This window comes from Choloepus didactylus, chromosome 3, assembly GCF_015220235.1.
Source record: "Choloepus didactylus isolate mChoDid1 chromosome 3, mChoDid1.pri, whole genome shotgun sequence".
NCBI lineage: Eukaryota > Metazoa > Chordata > Mammalia > Pilosa > Megalonychidae > Choloepus > Choloepus didactylus.
The window spans coordinates 135,553,864-135,576,597 of NC_051309.1; the positions used below are offsets into that span (position 1 = coordinate 135,553,864).

Genomic DNA, 22,734 nt, shown 5'->3' on the forward strand with positions numbered 1-22,734 from the left:
GAACTCTGCTGTCAACAACAGGAAGTTGGTGAAAAATGAAAGATGCCCTTGGGGCGTGAATGAAGACAGATGGTTTTAATTGTTAGCCTTGCTATGACAACTGACAAGAGAAATTCTGCTCTCTTGACACTTAAAAGATACCAGAAATACCAGTGACCGCATTCCATAGCTTCTTGATGGTTTCTGTGTCAAGGAGTTCAGACTGCTCTCTATTTCCATTATTGAACAGCCCATGAAAACTGCAGGTGATAAGATTCCTGATGGTATAGCTCTCTAATAGTTTGATAAGTCACTGAAATGCACACAGTGTAAAAGATTGGGAAGTCAGGTGAAGGGAGGCACACATGTTGAGAAGTTCTGAGTGACTTACATGCTGCTTAAAAGAAAAGCAAACCCACAACTCAGGTGGAAAACAAGATCCATCTCTACAGCATGTAGATTTTTTAATTCCTATGAATATTTGCAGAAATCAAGTTTAAATGTTTATTTAATATCATGGGGGTCTACTAACAAAGGTGTAAAAGACTTCCATGGAACCTCTGAAGAAATGAGGTGAAACATTAAATGAATGTTGACTCAGAGATATGCTCCATTATTTGCACAGCCAAGTCGTATACAAGAATTAGAATGTCAAAAGATAGAAAACACCTGTCTAGGCTCCATGTAGAGGGCATCTTGAGGAATGGAAAAATAAACACTATATTCTTAATTCTGAAAAGTAGATAATCCGAGTTACATTAATACATGATTATTGGACTGAACATCCCTGGCACATTCTAGGGTTTAATGAATTACTTTTTTCCCTAGTGATATGAAATGAAAACATTTCCCTATTTCTGGAATCTAATTTAAAATCTACCAAGGTTAAGTCCTAAATGTGAAAGGAGTGTTTACATTTAGCCGTGGCTCTCCTATGACAATTACAACTCAATTTTGTAGTTGACCATTGGGATTGGGATAACTTTAAGGCCTATGTTCTACATGGGCTCCCTGAGTTTCCCAGTAGGATTGAGTTCTTATTACCCAGATTGATAACTTGCTTGAAAATGAATGCTTCATTGGCTTCCCTCTCTTTCCTGTCTCAATTCCCTATTCCCCTACTTGTGTTTCCTGTCCATCTCCCACATGCACTGGAAGTTTTGTCTTTGGCTGATGTGCCAGTTTGGACATATTGTGTCCCCCAAAATGCCATGTTCTTTAATGAAATCTTGTGGGGGCAGACATATTAGTGTTGATTAGGTTGGAATCTTTGGATTAGGTTGTTTCCATGGAGATATGACCCACCCAACTGTGGGTAATACCTTTGATTAGATTATTTCCAAGGAGGTGTGGCCCCGCCCATTCAGCCTTGGTCTTGATTAGTTTACTGGAGCCCTATAAGAGCTCAGACAGAAGGAGCTCAGTGCTGCAGCTGAGAGAGACATTTTGGTGATGGCCATTGAAAGTAGACTTTTGCTAGTCTGAGTTTGCCTGGGAGAAACTAAGAGAACACCCCCACATGCCTAGAGGGAAACATCCTAGGAGAAAGTCATTTTGAAACCAGAACCCCAGAGCAGATGCCAGACACATGCCTGTGCCTTCCCAGCTGACAGAGGTTTTCCAGATGTCATTGGTGTCCTTCAGTGAAGGTACCCTATTGTTGATGCCTTTGTTTGGACACTTTTATGGCCTAAGGACTATAACTTTGTAGCCAAATAACTCCCGTTTATAAAAGCCAATCCATTTCTAATATTTTGTGTAATAGCACCATTAGCAAACCAGAACACCTGGCTTCTGGAAGTGCCCAAAATAAAACACCTTCTGTGCAGTACTTTCACTGTGCAGCACTTTCACTGTGCTCTCAAATCCTCTGTGAAATCTCTCACCACACTCTATTTTCATCCTTTATTCATTTGTACTAATCTTTTTTTTTAATTGTTGGAGACCAGACTTTACTGTGGTAATTAAAATAACTTTGTAGTATATCATGATGTTGATTAAAACACTAATAAATTTTTCCCTTCTTTTACGAGTTTAAAGTCTCAGAAAAAAATCTCTCAGGCAACTGGGAATGAGCTCCTGGGATCATATCTGCCTCCAGCAACAGCCAGTTGTCAGCTCTACTTCTTGTGCTCAGTGCTTTGTTCCACAGTCTTGATTCTTTTGGGTAAGGAATTTTAGGCTCTGTGAATGATTGCATAGTTGGAGCTGTATCTCTTTGCTCCAACATCACTGTGGCATTTCATAAACAGTGAGATGTTGCTTAAAATATTGCCAATGATTCTACATAACTCCACTCCTACCATTAAAATATGGGTTTAGTGCAGAGATTTCTTATCATTACCTCTTTATTTGTCTTATGGGAGCAACCAGATCATTGTCTTTATTTCCAAAACTTTTTATCCCTTTTATATACAGTACATAAACTAATTTGTATATTTATCCATGCATTTATCCATGTTAGTCATTAAAAGTCAGAATGGAAATGAACTGAGTCTCATTGCAATCTTTGGATATAGCTATCTAAGTCTTAGATCAAAACTACAACTAAAATAATAGTCTGATAAAAATATATTTATCCTTAAATTAGGTTTATTTAATTTTTTTTTAATTAGAGAAGACATAGGTTAACAGAAAAAACGTGGAGAAAATACCATGTTCCCATATATCCACTGTGGTGGTCTGAAGGTGTATGTACCTCAGAAAAATATGTTTTTAAATCTAATCCACTCTTGTGGGTATAAACTAATTTTAAGTAGAATCTTTTGATGAGGCTATATCAGTTAGCATGTGACTAGCTCATTCAATTCTATTATGGAGTCCTTTATAAATGGAATGAATACAGAGAGAGAAAGAGAAAGCCACGGAAGCAAGAAGCTGAAAGCCACAAAACCTGGAAGAGAAGGCAGAGACCAGTAGATTTTGCCATATGCCTTGCCATATAACAGAGGAGCCAAGCATCACTGGTAGCCAGTCTTTGGGAAGAAAGCATTGCCTTGATGAAGACTTGATTTGGATATTTTCATGAACAATAACTGTAAGCAAATAAATTCCCATTGTTCAAGCCAAACCATTTCATGATATTTGCTTTGAGCAGCCTAGGAAATGAAAACACTGCCCCTCTCCCCACCCAATTAATAACACTTTGCATTAGTATGGTACCTTTTTTACAGTTGATGAGAGAATATTATAATTGTACTATTACTGTAGTCTATAGTTTACATTAGAATGTATTTCCCCAATATACCACCCTCTTATTAACCCCTTGCATTAGCATGGTACATTTGTTATAATACATGAAAAAATACTTTTATATTTGTACTGTTAACTATAGTCCATCATTTACAATATGGTTCAATGTGTTTATAGTCCCATGTTTTATCTTTAAATTTTTATTCTAGTAATATATATATGACCTACAATGTTCCCTTTTAATGACAGTCACATATAATTCAGGGCTGTTGATTACACTCACAATGTTCTTCTACTGTCACCACCATCTACTTCTAAAACTTTACAGTCAACCCAAATAGGAAATCTGTACAATTTAAACATTAACTCCCCATTCCCTACCACCAGCCCAGCCTCTGGTATTCTATATTCTAGATTCTAACTCTATGAATGTGCTTATTGCAATTATTTCATATGAGTGAGATCATACATTATTTGTCCTTTTGTGTCTGGCTTATTTCACTCAACATAATGTCTTCAAGGTTTATCCATGTTGTTGCATGAATCAGAAGTTCATTCTTTTATTGCATTGTATGTATACACTGTATTTTATTTATCTATTCATCAGTTGATGGACACTGATGTGTTCTAGTTTGCTAATGCTGCCATTATGCAAAACACCAGAAATGGATTGGCTTTTATAAAGGGGGTTTATTTGGTTGCACAGTTACAGTCTTAAGGCCATAAAGTGTCCAAGGTAAGACATCAGCAATCAGGTACCTTCCTTGGAGGATGGCCAGTGGCTTCCGGAAAACCTGTTAGCTGGGAAGGCATATGGCTGGCGTCTGCTCCAGAGTTCTGGTTTCAAATGGCTTTCTCCCAGGACGTTCCTCTCTAGGATGCAGTTCCTCCAAAATGTCACTCTTAGTTGCTCTTAGGGCATTTTTCCTCTCTTGGCTTCTCCGGAGCAAAAGTCTGTTTTCAACAGCCGTCTTCAAACTGTCTCTCAGCTGCAGCTACTCTCAGCTCCTGTGCATTCTTCAAAGTGTCCCTCTTGGCTGTAGCTCCTCTTCAAAATGTCACTCTCAGCTGCACTGAGTTCCTTCTGTTTGTCAGCTCATTTAAATGGCTCCACTGATCAAGGCCCACCATGAATGGGTGGGGCCATGCCTCCATGGAAATAGCTCATCAGAGTTATCACCTACAGTTGGGTGGGGTGCATTTTCATGCAAACAACCTAATCCAAATGTTCCAACTTAATCCCCTAATATGTCTGACCCACAAGATTGCATCAAAGAACATGGCCTTTTCTGGGGGACGTAATACATTCAAACCAGCACAGGTTGCTCTCATCTTTTGGTAATTGGGAATAATGCCACTATGAATATCAGTGCACAAATGTCCCTGCCTTCAATTATTTTGGGTATATACCTAGTAGAGAAATTGCCAGGTTTTATGGTAATTCTAATTTCATGAGGAATCACCAAACTGCCTTCCACAGCGGCTGCACCATTTTCATTACTACCTGCTATGAGCATTTCTATTTCTCCACTTCCTCTTCAACACCTGTAATTTTCTGTTTTTTCTCTAACAGATGCTGGCCTTAAAGATTGCGGTGACACAGCCACAAGTCAAGGAAGGCTGGCAGTAATGGAGGCTGGAGATGGCAAGGAATGCATTCTCCCCTACAGCCTTAGTTTCAGCCTAGTGATAGTTCTTTTGGACTTCCGGCCACTGGAACTATGAACAAATAAATTTTGTTTTAAGCCACAATATTTGTGATAATTTGTTGAGGAAGCCACAGGAAATTAATACCTTTCCCTTACAAAGGTGTGATCTTAGGAAACATCTTTAAACTCAAGCCTCAGTATTTTAACCTATTAAATGGTTCTTTACCTTGCAGTGTGTTTGAAGATTGAATGACAATACTTGCAAAGTCTTTAGCTGTATGCCTGGCATAACCAGAATGCTCAATAAACAATATTTTTTATATTTTAAGTTTTTTTTTTCCATTTATCTATTCACTTTATTCTTTGTGAATATTTACTGAATAACATCTATTTAAAAGACTAGGTTCCAAGTATACAATGTAGAATAAGACATGGTGACTGACATCAGTAGATATATCATAATAGAATCATTTAAACTGATTTTGAATGAAACAGAAAATATTTTAAAAACTATTTCTTTTTTTTCATATTTAAGAACTTAACTTATTTATGGTGTGTGTATATATGCATTTATCTCCAAGGGTCATTTAGTTGGCCAAATTTGAATCTTTGAAATATTTTCATCTTTGCCTAAAGCAAACCAAATAATATTCCACTGTCTTCCTCTATTTGTGGAAATTCTACAGTAAAAGAGGGATAAGGAAAACCAAGTACCTTTATCAATTGTTCTGTATTTGCCTGGTTACTTGGCTGCGTCTACCACCGAAGGTGAGTTTCAGGGCTTTATATTGCTGTGAGCCCAGTGCTAGGATTCAATATTTATTGAATGCATGAACAATTCTTTCATGGCCTCTGGGAGGGTGTGCTGTAACTTCTCAGACCATGGCAAAGAATACCAATGGCAGATGCAATCGTCCCAAGTGGATTTTAATAAAACTCATGCTTTTCTATTTATTGCTTGATGGGACAGTACCATAAGCAAACTTTAAAAGCAATAAATTTGAGGCAAGTGAGAGAGAAGTCGAGGATCCCATCTCTGATACAGAAACGCTACGTCCTGGCATTCCTAAAGTTTAATATTGGTAAGTATCAGGAAAGCAAATATTTCATGCAAGGGTAAGCCCTCTAATTGCGTTTGTGTTGAATGCCTGCCAGATCCTTGCGTGGAGGGTTCTACAGGCATATTTCTGATTCACCCTCCCATCTGAGGCTATTTCAAAAATGCCTGTGGGTGGAAGGAAAGAGAAGAAAATTCAAACACACAGGAGGGAAGGCAAGGGGGTAAAGAGAATGGAGGCAAGAAAAGGAACAAGTAGAAACCCTCTGGGGAAGGGAAGTTATGTTTCATTTTAGTTGCTTGGTTTGGAGGGAAGCCTATAGGAGATTGAATAACATAAGAAATACTGCTGCCCTCTTTTCTCATTTTCTCTGAATGTATGCAGAATTACATTAGTAAAACCCAGAATGAAAATCCTTGTGAAACTGTACTGTTTGATACTATATTTAATTGTTTATAATTTGTGCATAAAAATTACTTAAAAGATCATAGAATTTCACTCTGGGAAATGTCTTGCAAAATCTTCTTTGTAAGTAAAGATTCATTCAAGTTAGTTATTTGAGAGCAATTTTTCTTTCTTACCTTTTGCCAGTATAACAGACAAGGATTTATACAAATCAATTTTTGTAAAAAGGAAAAATGCAACAACATTGTTCAGGTGTCCTTTAGGTCTCAATTACTCTAAGAAAATAACTATGGAAAATACTGAGGAAATATTTTGTCACATGCACAGTTTTATGTAATGTGTCAAGTCTCGCTTGATAGTTAGATTATGTGAATTCGGAAAAGATTATTTGCTAATCTTTATTTCCCTCATTGCCAAAGCCGGAATAAAATTTGTACCAATTTACTAAGGTTTTTGTGAGTATTACATGTACATGACTTAGAATTCAAGCACTCAATAAATATTAACTTCATCCATACCTTGAATAGTTTCAACCTGATAGTAAAAAACATCAAAAGCAAACAGCAACTATTATAGACTTAGTGATCCATGTGAATTATTTGTATGCTGGATGTACCAGCAACATGTTTTTTGAGATGATGCTCCATTCATTCAATATTTATTGAGCACCTTATATATGTCAGACATTGTGCTATGTGCTAGAAAGTTCTAGTGAGAGACAAAATGGATGTCTCCACTTCTATAGAGCTAACATTTTAGTGGTGGACACACACATACTAACCCAGTTAAAGTGAATAAACACTTTAATGCCAGATGGTATGAAAAGTGTGATGAAGACTTAAAAGTGTGATGAAGCAGGATAAGTAAATAAATGGTTGTGAGAGGCATACTATTATAGTGTGGCCTGGTTTAACAAACAAACAAACAAACAACAACAACAACAAGAAAGAAAAAGAATAATTAGAGTAATATAAGACACTGAGTTAAATTTGATTTTCAGGTAATTTTTGGTAAAAATATGTCCCAAATTTTGCATGAAATATATTTGTACCAAAAAATCTTCAATGTTTATGCATTGAATTGGGTGTTCTAGTTTGCTAATGCTGTTGGAATGCAAAACACCAGAGATGGATTGGCTTTTATAAAAGGGGTTTATTTGGTTACACAGTTATTGTCTTAAGGCCATAAAGTGTTCAAGGTAACACATCCACAATCGGGTACCTTCACTGGAGGATGGCCAATGGCATCCGGAAAACCTCTGTTAGCTGGGAAGGCATGTGGCTGGCATCTGCTGGAAAATTCTGGTTTCAAAATGGCTTTCTCCCAGGAAGTTCCTCTCTAGGCTTCAGCTTCTCTCCAAAACATCACTCTCAGTTGTTCTTGGGGCATTTGTCCTCTCTTAGCTTCTCTGGAGCAAAAGTCGGCTTTCAAAGGCCTTCTCCAAAATGTCTCTGTAAGCTGAAGCTCCTCTCAGTTCCAGTGCGTTCTTCAAAGTGTCCCTCTCGGCTGTAGCTTCTCTTCAAGATGTCACTCTCAGCTGCAGCTGCACTGAGTTCCTTCTATTGTCAGCCCGTTTATATGGCTCCTCTGATCAAGGCCCACCCTGAATGTGTGGGGCCACGCCTCCGTGGGAATATCTAATCAGAGTTATCACCTACAGCTGGGTGGGGCGCATTTCCATGCAAACACTCAAAGAATTCCAATCTAATCATCACTAAAATGTCTGCCCCATAAGATTGCATCAAAGAATATGGCTTTTTCTGGGGGACATAATACATTCAAACTGGCACACTGGGCATCCAATATTTTGTTTGGCAACCCTAGACAGGGTGAAGATATGAAGATGAGACATTTTAAGGCAAGTCTGCCCTTATCTTGTTTTCAGTGGGTGGGGGAGTGATAGGTGCATAGCATCTCTCATGATTTCCCACTGCTCACATCTAAGGAAATTCACACTGTGTTGTAGTTACACCAATTCAGTTCCATTTGTCATTGTGCCTTTGGCCTATTTCAAGTATCAGTGTAGTGATCCTGTGCATGGCTTCCCCAGCATTCAGTGCTGGGAGCTTATGGAGTCCAGATTCACTGATACACCATTCTGAGTTGATTGTAGGGAGATGGCCAGAGTCCAGTACTCAAACCCAGGCTGGCATTATGTATATTTCATTGCAGATTAATCTAATTTTCAAACCAGAGAAACATCTGACTTAAATCTTCCAAAGATTACACCTTTAACGGTCTATTGCAACCAGCAGTGACTTCAAATACAAACTCCCTCCAGAAAAATTAAGTTACCCCTCACAATAAAAAGGAATTTTTTATTGAAAATTTTACACTACATCTTTAAACAGCATTTAATAGATTTTTCCTTCAGTAGCATGCTGTATTGCTTACTGTAGGCAGACATGACCTCTGCATACATCATCTAACAATATAGAAGTCCTCGCTGAACATCAATCATGCTGCTAAATTTTTTTTAATTAAAAAAAAGCCTGCCTGAAATTTATGCTTCTGCGGGCTGAGAAAAGCCAGTTGAGGAGGCTGGTAGGCAGGAGAACTGGGATCAGATTAGCAACTGTGTAGTTTAAGACTTTGATTTTTTTTCCCCTTCCTTAAATTTCCAAGAGAAGTACTACAAAAGGAACCTCTTTGACTTAAGGAAAACCAGGCTGCTTTGACCTGCTGAAACTTTTCAAATGTGCAGGAGATGGAGAGAGAGAAAGAGAAGAAAAAAGGAAGAAAGGAAAAAGAGAGGAAGAGGAAAGGGGAAATGAAGGAACAAAAGAAGAGAAAGAAAAATAGAGGAAAGAATGAAGGAAGAAATAAAGGGGAGCAGTAATAACATATGTCATAGTTGTATATTAGAATATTGAAAAGGGGACTATCACTGTATTTTATTTGATAGTAAGGGACATTAGGACAACAGAGCTAAACAGGAAATCAAAAGTACTATCTAGGGACAGGTGAGGGATATTTCCAGGCAAACTTTAAGTACTGCTTTATGCTTAATAAGGAGAATTCCCTTTAGGAATTCAAGCATTTTATTTTTATGGTGGTGTTTGGAAAGTAGTTCCCTATGTTACAATCTTGTTTTGTTTGACTCCATTTTTGAAAGAAAGAGTATTCTAATGGATTTCTTTTCAAAAAGGACACAATTTAATTATTTTCCAGTGTCTCATATCTATTCCATTCATATTCATGGATTCAGATGTTTTTAGAATAATTAATTCTTCATAACTCCTGCAAAAGTTTTCTAAATTGTTTCCAAATTTCACCATCGCCATCATTCATCATCATCATCACCCAGTTGTACTCTCAAGACTCCACTGGATGCATGGCACTGTGCTGTGCAAAATGCATGCCATGGAGCTCTCTGGCAAGAAGCTGAGTGTAAGACACCACCACTGCTTAGTTGTGCCCCACTTACTCTCCAAGGTGGGGGTTTATATTGTGTTTCTCAGGCTGACCATTAGGAGATCAAATTAGTCAGTTATTGTTGCTGTTAAGATATAGAAATGGTCATTCTCTGCCCAGGCTAGAACCCAGGTTGATTTTACAACTCTTTACAATATCAATAGCTTAGTGACAGGAAAGCCTGTTTTCCAGCTGCCTCTGGCCTTTTCTTATTTCTTTCACTCACAACAATTTATCTTTGCAGGTCTAGGGAATATTGCCAAGTCCCCTCTAGATGGGGGTAAGCATTGTAAATCCCTAATTCCCCAACTAATCTTATAGCAGGGGACATGTTCTGGGCAGCTTTCCCATTCAGCTAATACCATGTGTACTTTTTCTTCCTGAAGTGTGTTCTATATCCTGTGTGCTTCCTTATCCAAGAGTTAGTTATCAAATTTGCTACATATTTTTAAAAACTCGAAACACCTGAGCCTAGGACAGCATGCATTACTTTTATTGTATGAACTGAGAAATCAGCTTGTATTTTTGTTTAACCAGTAGGTTCTGTTTCTCTAAAAGTGGAGAACATTTGGAACAGTTGGGCTTAGTGAATGCAAAGTCAAAAGAGTCCTTGCAGTTCATTTAAAAAATATTATGAGCATATGCCAACCCTCAGTTATTCAGAAATAGGTTATTTTCTTTTTCTAGCATGCTCTTCTTTGTCTGGGTGTTTTACTTCTGACCACTTTCCTTCTCATTAGAGTCCCTTGGAGAAGAATGGTGAAAAATAAGGTTATATTCAAATCAGAGCATGTCATCATATGATTTATCAGTCAGTTCTTATAAAAACAAAGAACACCCCATCATCTAGCGGGTATTGTTTATATAATATGAACAAGAAGTATAAGAAAAAGAAAGAAACATAAAACAGTAGTTTAAAAGCTGTGACATTTTGAAGTGTTCTTGAAAATTAAAATACAGTCACCATGTGTACATATATCTACCTCTTTTCATGCAAAAGTTGTTTTCCTTTCTGTTCTTTGAGTAAAGTTCATTTAAAATAATTTTCACTATGTATAAAATATTGATTACAGCTAACTGTCTTAGTTTGCTTGAGGTGTTATCACAAATATCCACACAATTGGTTCATTTAAAAAGGAATTTATTGGCCCATGGTTTTGAGGTTAGAAGCACAAAATCAAGATATCGGCAAGGCTTGCTTTTTTCCAAAGACTGTAGCATTCTGGTGCTGGCTGCCAGCAATCCTTTGGGTTCCTTGACTTTCTTGTCACATGGCAATGTCCTCTCCTTTCCCCTTGGGTTCCTGTTGACTTCTGGTTTCTAGCTCCTCCCTGGCTTCCCATTATCCAGATTAAGATCCACCCTGCGTCAGTTGGCAACACCCCAACTAGAAATAACACCCTCAAGAAGTCCGATTTACACCCACAGGGACATGACTAAGATTAAGAACATGTGTTTGTTGAGCTACACAATTCTACTTACCACACTAACTGATTATATAAATATGTTGCTAAATATTGCAACTGATATCATAATGAACATTTTCTCTCTATTCTACAATGGGAATTTTGATGTATTTCTATTACTACTGGTAACGAAGTTAGACTTTATGTTTTAGAAAGTTTAAGTAATATGTGGGAGAGAAATGAAGCACACCACAATCATTTGAAAATGGCATGGTAGTCTGAGAACTAAACTTTGAATAATGCATTCAAATAAAGCTATGTATTTAAAGAAGCAGAAGAGGGAGGAGGTGGAGGAGAAAATTGTTTATAGGCTAAGGAGTTAGACAGTAACCTGTGTTCTCTAATAACAGGATATGTCAACCAGAATGGCTTTTGGCTAGATACGGTAGACCTGAAAAAGAGTCACAGAGCTGTGGAGTCTGAGATGGCTAAACCTATAGGAAAATAATGATGCTTTATGAGGCCAGTTGGGTATAATGGTCATGCCATAAGAAAGAGAGCCATCTAGTATTCATTATACAGTGATGTTGTTCACTATATTATTGAATCCAGGAAGCAAAACCCTCCTCATTCGAAGATCTTACTACCATGGCCAAACGACTCTGGGGAAATGAGGAGAGTCAGGTTTGCTGGATGGTTATATTTCTCATCATGTATGAATAAATCAGTCTTCTGGTTTTACACAAGTGGGAATGAGTGTATCAGAGTGAGGAACAACTGGGTAATATGAAAGAGATAGGAGCCTGCGAGCCTGATGGGACAGATGCTGTGCTGTAGTGAATTCCTTACTGTAATGTTATCTAGACCAGGTAGTCCACCAGCCTTTCTCAGAAATTACCTATGAAAATGTATTTTTGTCATCTGTGCATACCTGAACTTTTCTTGAACTAATATTTTAATTCAAAATGCATCATCTCCTGGGATGACAAATTTCATAAATTTATTATCCACTGTATTAGTCTAGGGTCCAGTCAAGAGACAGAAGGTACTCAGTAATTTGAACAGGGAAAGTTAAAGAGAAAGAATTGTTAGCTATTAAAGGGAATTGGACCAGTGATAGATTGCCTCCTAAAAAATGAAGAGAAATCTCAAGAATATAGGAATACCGTAAGGAGGATCCACCAGCTTCCAAGGGAGAGCTCCCCCTGTCGTCTACCCTCTGAGCCCACGCCTTCCTCCCTGCAGCTCCATGCCCAGGATGGAGATGCGGACTGTGTTGCAAAGGACATAGTGTGGATGAATGGAAGGCAGAGGGGTTGCTGTGGTGCTGCACAAGTGGAACTTGCTGGAATCTGCTTTCTGGAAATTTCTCTAAGTACACCCTCCAGGGTGCCGAGGAAAGCTTTTCACACTGCTATATGTTACATAACTGTCCAACTCTCCTACAAAACCACCCGAGAGTGGGGGTTCCCTGGAGAAGGTGCTGACTGCTGTGTACTGTGGGAGCTGGGTGATGAAGAGGCTGCTTCCACTGTGGAAGCCTCGCACTAGGAAAGTTACCTTTCTGCAGGAGTTTGCTTAGACAACACCAAGAAGTAAAATCCTTTTCCTACAATGTCTCTCCAGTGCTTAACATTGGCTTAGCTTAAGGGAAAAAGTTTAAAGGGCCCAGATGCATTTTCACAGAACAGGTAGTGAAGAGTAAATTTGGAGCTGAGAGGCAAGAAATTGATGACAAACACACTTAAGTGAAGTGGTAATTTATTTTATTTTATTTTTTGTTCGTATTAGCATCAGAATGTGTTCCCTGAGATTTAGTGAAGTACATGCCTTCACTTAACCCATGATTTTCTAATTAGAAAAATGGTGGCAGTGGAGTTTTAGTGTATTCTCACACAATTGAAAAAGAATACATTTCCTTGGCTGTGCTTTCTGGATTATCAGGGTCTGTGTTCTTCCTTGAGAGGTGGTTGGAAGCACTCAGATATTCTGGTAACAGGGACATGATGATTTTTTTTTTCCTCATATTAACTAATGTATCTTTGGCCTTACTGGCTGCAGAAACACATTAGATTCAGGGAGATAGATTAAATATAAGGAAACTTTTCCAGCGTGTTTGTGTTAGATTTGTATACACTTGTACTGTGTATACTGTTGCTCTACCCTGCATATTAATTAAATAAAATTGAGCCAATATAATTAAATTACTGGAATTCTAAATAATGCAGTTTTAATGATAGAAAATGTTTAACAATTCTCAAAAATGTTTTGATGAGTATTTATCATTCAGCAATTTTTATGTTAGTTTTACTAGTAATCTAAAAAAATGATAATGGTGATGGCTTCTTCTCTCCTTAGAATTTTCCAGCAAATAAGAGAATGGGCTTTAAAAATCATCTAGGTGCTAGTCTGACACTGTTTGAGATCTTCTTTCGCCATTACTAGTGTGTGAGTTTTCTTGGTCTTAGATTCATCGACTGTAAGAAGCGACTCATTATCTCTTCGCATAAATTGTTGTGAAGGATTAAATGATATAGTGTAAAAAAATACTTTCTAGCACCTAAGGACTCTATATAGATTATTAATATTCCTCTTAATTGTTGTCTTTGGTTTCATAACATAGGTCTTGAAAGATGAGTTGATTTTACTTCTGACTCTGATAGAAAGGTTCAAAGATTCAGTTTGCTTGGGATTTTATCACTTTGAACAGTTTCATGTAAGACTTAATATTGTGCAGTGATAGTTCCTCCCGTTGAGGTTTAGTTGTGGCTGGTATGATGCTTGGCTTGGCAGTTTGTAAATTATTGGGAAAAGTGGTAATGTTCGTAATAAGTGATAAAACTTTTTGATTCTAAACTAGGTACTCAGAGACCTTTTGTCTGATTGGCAGTAACAATTCAAGCATCAAGCCAGCTGGGAAAAATCCCCATAAGTAGTACTTTCTATCTTCACTCTTCTCTCAACCAGTCTTTCTTCCTCTGTCTCTTTCCCTCCCTTACACCCTTCTTCCCTCCCTCTCTCTCCTTCCCTCTCCTATCTACTTCTTGTTCTATAACAAATTGCCTTAATAGATCCTGTTCCTTGCTCACCAAAATTTAAAGAATATGTTGTCTGTATAAAATACATAATAAATATTGGGTAGTTGTCCCTAAAAAAGCCTATGATCTACAGCTGAGAATCCTAGGGATGAAATAAATAAATAATATCGTTCATATTCATATACATATATGCATTTATTTTCACATAGTGAATGAAAGTCTGGGACTATTATTTATAACATATAGGCTATATGGAGTATCAAGGAAACAAATCAAAACAAAGGAAATACTTAAATAGAATAAGATGCAGTGGAACTTGAACAGGTTATTTCCCAAAGAGGTTGTTCTAGTTTGCTAATGCTGCTGGAGTGCAAAACACCAGAAATGGATTGGCTTTTATAAAGGGGGTTTATTTGGTTTCACAGTTACAGTCTTAAGGCCATAAAGTGTCCAAGGTAACACATCAGCAATCGGGTACCTTCACTGAAGGATGGCCAATGGTGTCCAGAAAACTTCTGTTAGCTGGGAAGGCACGTGGCTGGCGTCTGCTCCAAAGTTCTGGTTTCAAAATGGCCTTCTCCAAGGACGTTCCTCTCTAGGCTGCAGTTCCTCAAAAATGTCACTTTTAGTTGCACTTGGGATATTTGTCCTCTCTTAGCTTCTCCAGAGCAAGAGTCTGCTTTCAACAGCCATCTTCAAACTGTCTTTCATCTGCAGCTTTCTTCAAAGTGTCCCTCTTGGCTGTAGCTCCTCTTCAAAACATCACTCACAGCTGCACTGAGCTCCTTCTGTTATGTCAGCTCATTTATATGGCCCCACTGATCAACTTAGACCCACCCTGAATGGGCGGAGCAACACCTCCATGGAAATTATCCAATCAGAGTCATCACCCACAGCTGGGTGGGGCGCATTCCAAAGAAACACTCAAAGAATTCCAATCTAATCAGTACCAAAATGTCTGCCCCACAAGATTGCATCAAAGATAATGGCGTTTGGGGGACATAATACATTCAAACTGGCACAGAGGTCAATACAAAAGTTGTATTTCTGAAACATCTTGAAATGCTCTAATTTGATTAAAAATCCAAGAAAGAAATTTAAAATGTGCAATTATTTATCATATTTCACCCATCAGGGAAAAATTATTACTCAGTGATGGCAAGAATATAAGGATTTGGGCATGTTCATGATGAAAGCATTAAACTTGATGGAAAAATATTGAATAGAAAAAAATCCAGTTATAGATCAGTCCATATAGTATGGTTACTTTATCTATTCATGAACATATGACACAAATAGATATAAAAAATATGCACAGATCTGACATAGATAAAAGTCTAGATAGAAGTTTTCTCCAATTTATGTGTTTTTTTTCCTTGGTGATAGATACTTGTACTTTCTTTTATTACTTGTCTATATTGTGTGAGTTTTTACACTGAGCACAGTGTATGATAAAATGATATTAAATATACATAAAACATGTATTAGCAAAGATGTATACAAAATGGTCTATAGGTAACAGTAATACTTTAATATTCTTTCTTCAACAGTAACAAATGTACCACACCAATACTATGGGTCAATAATGGGGGGGGGGGGATAGGAGAATGGGAATATTAGGGATTTTTTTAAATTTTTATTTATTTTTTGGAGTAATGAAAATCTTCTAAATTTGACCATGGGGATGTATGTGTAACTATGTGATGATACTGTAAGCCAGTGATTGCATACTTCGGATGGTTTCTATGAATACATATCTCAAAAAAATTGTGTTAAAAAATTACATGGTTGGAGGGTGGACAACACATCATTACTTCAAAGAAAGACATGATTCAGTTCGTGTTTCTGAGTATAAAAGGCCCAAGCAGATCAAACTCTAAATGACAATATCAACCTTTTTCCCAACATACGGTTGTAGATTTGCTATCTTTATCACATGTGAGTATTTTCTTTGGTGATGCCTTGTTTCAGGGAGGAATTTTCAACTCATCCTCTTTACTGAGAGATGGTTAGCTTGGGTCAGTACAACTTATTTTAAAATGCTTATAAAACGTGAACGTATGTATATTCTACATAAATAAGACTTTACATATATTGAATTCAAATATAGTTTAATTAGAAAAGAATATTCTGTAAATAGGGCATTCTTCTGGATAATTTGTTGAAAATAAAGGTAAATATAATGTGTCACCATGGATTATGATTTCAGTTTAATTTTGTTAGTCACATGTCTACAGATAATTGCTTGAAGGGAGTATTAAAATTACCCATACTGACCTGATAGAATTAGTCCTACACTGCCCTCCCCACAACTCCAGTCAGGTTTTTGTGTGCCAGGTCAGCTTTGCAATAACAATTAGATATGTCTTTTATTCCTTTCCTCTCCCAGTCAGTGTAATTTAACTGACTAGAAAATTAAGCCACTGTAAACTCTTCCTATTGGCAGACTCTCTGTTCAGCTTCTGAGGACCCTCTCGGTGCCTATATTTTCTTCAGATTTGGCATTCCAGCAAGTGTTAGCATTTAGCACCGTTTTTTGCACCCTCTGTGGGGGACGGGCTAGAAAAAGCTAACTAGTTAAGGAATTCTGCTGGGGAAGTCCTGGGGGCCGCCAGTTGGGGCAGGGCAGTCCGCGCCACGTGCGCTCCCTTAGGAAGCCCTGGTGGGTGCGCGGGGCGGCGCTCTCCCAGATGGTCTGCGTACTGTCGCGAGGCCATGGCGGCATGACGCCTCTGCTCAGAAGACGGGACGTTTGTTCTGTGGATAAATATCATTCCCAGCACTTCTTAGCAGAGTAAACTACTTTTATTGCATGGAATGTTGTCATTCTCCTTATCTTTAGTGCGGGAAGAACAAAAGAGGCTTGACCGTCCTTCTGAAAGTAGCACTCATTTAAGCATGTGTGTCAGAATAAACTGTTGTCAAATGGTATAATTTCAAATATTGCTTTTACTTGAGTGTGTGAATTGGGAGTGTGGGGTGGGAAGAGAGCAGGAAGCAGGGTAGGAAACAAAGATAAAGAGAACAGAATGCATTTAAAAAGAAAAAAAAGTGAATTATATAGGGGACTAATGTAATGTCATAGAATTTATAGTCAGTGTCAACCATGTTACACTGTTGTTGTTTTTTCCCTAATCAGTTGTCTTAGCATCCTGAAAATTCCTTAAGGGATCCACCACAGGGCATTGATGACCGAGACATTGTTTTGGGCTTCAGTTATTCTGTGCTCAGGCTCATTGGCCTTTCTCAGACCCTTGACAATGACTCCTCATCAGCAGGACTCCAAAGACGTCTCTGATATTGGCTGGAATTCTGTCATCGTTCTCTATCAGAACTGGGTAATCTCTATGTGGCTGTGAATTATAAACCTCTTCGACAAATTCATATAAATCTTATACTCTAGCTCTTGCTTACATGCTACATTATATAGACTAGATTACCCAGGCTGCAAACTCGTTGACTCATTCAGTAGTGTTTGGATACCCAGCAAGTGTCAGGTGCTGTGCTAGGGACCTAGATGTAACGATGATCCTTTTGGGGTTACTTTGTTTTAACTCCCCTCGATATCACTCCCTTCTCAAATTCCTGTTAATTCTGAGGAGATTATGTATATTTTATTTTCAGATGATTTTATACAGGCTGTACCTTGTTTACCCTACATCTGGTGTTCAATGTCACTACAATGTTTAGCATCCTATTAGGCACACATAGGCTATTTTTAACAAAAATGTGTCAAATAGTGGATAGTTCTTAAAAAGTACCCTGATTGAAAATAAGTTTATATGAATTATTTAAACAAAAAAAAGAAAAAAAAATTCCATATCATAGGTTAAATGTTGAGCCAAAATCTATTTTAGTAATAGTTTGGATACCGTCTTTACATTAAGCAGAGATAAAGATTTATGCCCGTAAAAGTCAGATACAGAGAACTGATGAAATTTGCCTTGATGAAATTATTCTTTATTTGCTTGTCATTTTAGGGTATTGACAAGGCCTTTTCTTGGGCAGTTATGTTACCTGTTTAAAGATGAGGTCTGTGTTTTTATGATGCCAATCATTTGGATTAAAAAACAAGAAATTGTCCAGGTCTCTTAGTTAAATATTTGGAAATAATTGGTACAGTCAGATCACTGATTAAATTTTGCATTTTCCTTTGTATGATAAGCCAAGGTTGGAACCAACCTAAAAATACTTTGGGACTGGTGAGATTGGGAAGGGCATCTGATGAAAATAAACTCTGAGAGTGGTCCTTCTTGATGCCCAGTGAGAGGAGAGAAGAAGAAATTTTTTTTTAGTTAGAAAAAGTAATGCATGGGTTTATAGTCTATTTTCTTCATATATAGCCCTTTTGGCAATAGAAAAAAAAATACTAGATTTCACTCAAATCACTATAATAAGACTTTTTAGCTACATATTTTGTTTTTAGACATTCTGCTCTTTTGGAAAACATTCTCTCAAATTTCTGTGCAATGGAAATTTCATTGTGATAATATCCTTGATAAATTTCTGGAAAGCAACATATACATTAAATTCTTCATTTGTTGCCAAGTTCTTCTGATAAACTCGGAAAAATTATAATTTTGCAAGTAAAATGTCTGCTAGATTGCAACAAACATGGCTTACACTTCCAAGACTACACCTTACTTCCACCAGGCAGAGGCTCCTATGCACTGTGACATACTATTGACTTTCAAGACAATTTTGGAACCTCAAACAGAAGATATTTGTTTTCTAAACTGTACACCCCCCAAGATATGACAAAGTTTCCCTGAGAAATATGTGAGTATGGGAGTTATGCAAGCTAAGTCTTCCACTGACCAAATCCTTTTTACATAGTCCATTAACAGGGTTCAAAGTGATTGATTTGACAATTATTTTTTTTTCTCGTCCAGGTAGATCTTTTGGTGGCAAACTATTGGACAGTGAAATTGCCAAATATCCAGCAGGGGGTAGAAAATGATGAAAGAAAGTAAGAAGAAAGAGAAGGTGCTGTTTAATCTTCAAATTCAATAATAGTCCATGGACAACTGAGAGTTGAAAGACATAGTATTTCCAGTTAAGAGCTGCCAGCAAGAAAGAAGTTTTTCATATCTGTAACATGTTACAAAGCACAGGCAAACACTGTCCAGAGATTCTGCATAGAATACATCCCTTTCCAGGATTTAACAGAGCACATAAATCCATACTGTTTTGAATGGCTCTGTTTATATTGAATATTCTTTACCTTTTCCTTTTTTTTTTTTGGGAGATAAGTCAGTCAACCTTATCCTCATCCTTTGCTTCTACTCTTGGTCAGAGTATGAGTTAAAACAGAAATACTCACTTAAGTAGGTATCTTTGATCTCAGAATATATTTACTTTAACATCAAAAAGAGAAAGTATAAAAAATTAGAACAAAGAAAAAGTTAAAAGTGGAAAATATACAAAATGTGTTTTGCTTAATGAAAATCCTTTAAATCACAGTACCTTTGCCTCATAATTGTTAATAATAATTATATTTAACTAAGTAAATTTTACTCTCGTAACATTTATCTAACAAATAACCTTACATGTCCAGAGCCATGCAGATTTAGTCTGCATTGTCTTTACACTCATTAAAAGCAAAATAGGAACATGGTTGCCTAATTTCAAGATTGTTTAGAGGAAAAAAATAAAATTTGTAAATTGCTTTGCACAGTTACTACTTGTAATAAAGAGCTCAAAAATTTTATTTTACAATATAATATCTCATAAAATCCATAGCCTTGATTGTTTCACATTTGTTCAATATAGTAGCCAACTATGTTCAGTTGGTATGTAGCTACGTGCTAATATTCTTGTTTTGGGGGTGTTAAATGTATTTTCAATGTCATTGCATAAAAATGAGAAAATGTCTTTAAATAAAAAGAAATACTTAAAATCATAATTGAAAGTAATTAGAATAGTAAACTACGAGCATAACATTGCAACAATAATTGAATGGGGGAAATGTATCTCCTAACAATATTGTAAAACAGATTAGTTGTAATGCATTTTAGTTAATGCATTATTTATGTTAACAATAAGTGGATTTTGTTTGCTTCAATACAATAAAAACTGGTGATATTCCATATAACACTTGGAAAAAATATATACTGAAAACATGTTAAGCTGAATACTGAATCAGATCTTTTTGCTAATAATTAAATTAAATATTCTAGTCTCATTTCCTCAGTCACTTAAATGAGGAAATATTTGAGATATACCCTCATTACTTTGGTTCTGACCGTCTAGAATTCTCAGGGAGGTATTAAATGTTCCCCAGGAAGAGACATTAACCTTCTGTGGGCTCTTCCTGGGTGTTTACTTGAATGCTGCCAGTAAATGGCTTTTAGTAAAGCCTAGTCTGAAAATGTTTATGTCTGTTTTCCCTTCTCCTCTACACACTCAGTTTGGTATTACACATTTGGTTTTATTCATTCCTCCAGTGTAGCGTGTACTTACAGATACATTAAATTTTTATGATACTATTTTTTAAGTAGAAGGATATAATTTCTTTTTCAAAGAGGAGGATAGACACTTCTGTCATTGGTTTTGAGAGACACCACCGATGACAGAATCAGATTGGCAATTGGAGAACCCACATCCTACCGCTCTACGAGATGCTCACTCCATTGGTGCTCAGTCTTTTAGCGTGAAGGCCACTTGCAATGGCATTGTGCTGGAGGTGGCTTTTCGTGAAAGTGTTGCTGGGTGACAGTGTACTTCTCATAGAATCCCCCCGGGAGGAGGAAGACAATGCAGTGCACAGGCTCTCAGCCATCCATGACTAAGGCTGCCCTTTGAAGAACACTATTTACAATGCTTATAAATCACTCATCCTCACATCTGATACCCGAAAATTTATTCAAAATATATGATTGATAGTACAGCCTATAATACCTGGAAGGCAATGTATAAAATCTCTATATGAAGATCAGCAGGATAAATCTTCAAAGTTTCCAATTTTTGTGATTTCATAGGGTTGGTCATAGACATCATTTAACAGCTTAATAATTTTGAGGAGGACTTTTAATAGAATTGTCTGCTACGTTAAATTGGGAAGTGCTAAAATCAAAAGAGAATGCTTCCATATGAATGTCTACAGTCCATGTAATGGCAAAAACAGGTAGAATTCAGAGTTGTTAGAAGAAAAAAAATTTTGCTAAACCTGTAAGGGAATGAAGATGTAAACAACTGTGAAATCTTACAGGAAAGGTTAGTTATCTTATTTTGCATGCTGTGGAAAAGTAAATCATGTGAGTGAATATTAGTTTGTAAGCCGTCTTGATTCTATTAAGACTATGCTAAAATAAAGTCCATGGTACTGTGATCTCTTTGTAGTGTGAACAACGAAGGCAATACGAAAGTACTGAAATATTAGACAAGAATTCAAGCCAGCAAGTTTCTTCAGGCAAACAAATACGATTGGTCAGGCCTCACAAAAAACAGATCCTGTTTTCCAACAAAGACATCATGACCAAAATAGCAACAACACTCAGTACATCCTGTACTATCAAGCACATGTGCAAACTGAGAAGTAAAATTGCTGACAAAAAACGTCTAGTTGTGTCGGTGTCAGTATCAGCATGTCTCTGGAAGAATGACTAGGGGGAGAAATAATTGATAAACTAAATATCTAATGTATAAACATATCATTTTAACATGTTTCTGCTTCTTAATGTATCAGAGAGTGTGGGACGAGTGGGAGGACAAGGCTAAGCTCCCTTTGTTTACAGTGGATTTGAAATTACACAGTAAGAGCAAACAAAGGATGTTCTTGGAAAACTGTGTTAGAAAAGTTTTCAATGAGAATTCCAGAGCACCATGAGGTTAAACAGACGCATTATTTTACAGAGTTAAAGTAGAAGTAACAACAATAACTTTGTATATATACAGAATACCTTATCTTAATATTTATTCTTTCCAATAAAAATATAAAGTACTGTAGTAACACTATGAGATGAAGAACTGGGCAGCAGTTTCTCAACCTTTATATTTTGGGTTCTGCTTAAATTATCCAATTCAAGGTTTTAAAAAATATCATTTTCAGGAAAACTTTGGAAATAACAATTTCTAATGAATATTTTCACGTGTCTATGTCAGATCTTAGGCAAATCTTTATTATGTTAATTTAACCCCTTTAGAAATGTCTTTATTTCCTATGGAGATGAGTGACATATAAGGATTTTTTTGGCTTTAAAAATCTCCAAATGAATTTATACAAAAACTTACAGCATTTCCATTTCCAAATGGAACAACCATGAAAATATATACCAGACTGCATTTCCCTCAAGATGCTAGTCTTGAGTTGTCACATTAGCCCATTCTTTGCTCTGAGATTTATAAATGTACTAAAGAAGAATATAACAGCTTAGCTTAGTTTAGTGACTGGGCGAATTCTGTTTTTTGCATGCTGTTCAATTTTTTTTTTTTTTTAATCATTTTCAGATAGTCCGTTACTTTTATGCTGGCTGAACAGGGGAGTAATGATACTGTTGGGAAGGGCATGTTGGAGAACAGGGTATTTCCCTTCAGACTTTTCACTGTAGTTTTTCCAAAAAGCCTTGTTGTTGTCCCACAGAGTTATTCTTCT

At 36.8% G+C, this 22,734-nt stretch overlaps 1 long non-coding RNA gene across 1 annotated transcript; it reads left to right on the forward strand.

Moving 5' to 3' along the window:
• Window positions 1-1,665: 1,665 nt before the first annotated feature.
• Window positions 1,666-5,148, forward strand: LOC119529837. The gene is made up of 2 exons (XR_005215955.1): window positions 1,666-2,146; window positions 4,745-5,148. It is a non-coding gene; the product is annotated as an uncharacterized LOC119529837 (long non-coding RNA).
• The last annotated feature ends 17,586 nt before the right edge of the window (window positions 5,149-22,734 follow it).